The sequence below is a fragment of the Austrofundulus limnaeus genome, unplaced genomic scaffold (assembly GCF_001266775.1).
Source record: "Austrofundulus limnaeus strain Quisiro unplaced genomic scaffold, Austrofundulus_limnaeus-1.0 Scaffold184, whole genome shotgun sequence".
Taxonomy (NCBI): domain Eukaryota; kingdom Metazoa; phylum Chordata; class Actinopteri; order Cyprinodontiformes; family Rivulidae; genus Austrofundulus; species Austrofundulus limnaeus.
The window spans coordinates 382,121-383,119 of NW_013952586.1; positions in this window are offsets into that span (position 1 = coordinate 382,121).

The following is a 999-nucleotide window of genomic DNA, read 5'->3' on the forward strand; positions in this document are numbered from 1 at the left end:
GTTTTTTGTACACAATGTGTGCTTTTTAAGTTATTTTTATTTGTTTATAATTATTATCATTTTTTTGGACAGGATTGAAGTATTGTTTATGTTCACAATCAAACATTACTGTTTACTTTTATTTTTATGCAATGTTTGCAAATTGTTGTAAGGGGCGTGTCCTTTTTTCATGGGATGATGGTGGGATTTAAAAGTGTTCAAATGTACGCAAAATTAGCACTCTAAAAATATTTTTGTTGACATAAAAGATGGGTCAGCTTAAGCGATCAAATATGTCTATGTTGTGATACCTGACTGAGTGAGTGATCATTCAGGTTTGGTTGGAGGGCAGAGGGAGGCCTTTAGCGTAGGACCCCCAAAGTGCCTTTAAACAGCCCTGAGTGATGGAAGGGGTACAACAGATTTAGGCATCCTCACAAATTTATATGAAAATATTATATATKAAGCATTCCTTCAAAAGCAACCAAAATATTTAGGTCAGCGTCCTCTGGGATCAGCCGGTGTTGTACCAAAAAGAAAGCACCSCYGCCATGACAGGCAGYCTCATCATGTGTAGCTCTGTTTGATTGACGGTTTGGTGTAGCGTCACATCACTGTTATCCAACACATACATACATTTTGCAATACATGATTATACAGAAYTTTATTAATAAAGTTTGACCATCATTTCTGTCTGTACTTTTAAAGTGCTCTGGATTAATCCCAGCTTCCTGAAATGTCTTTCAACATTCATTTGACAGATTAAAACTGTACTTAAAACAGTCAGGAACTGGACTGAAACACACAAAGAACCAAAGAAAAACTGAAGATGGAGGAACGAAAAGACCTCCAGCAAACAAATCTTAATTAAAATCACTTTAAAAGATCACAGAAAACAACTGTAGGATGATTCACTGCTTATTAAACACATCAATAGTTTTTCCAATCTACTCCTAAAACAATCTGCTAGAGTTACACACACACACACACACACACACACACACACACACACACACACAC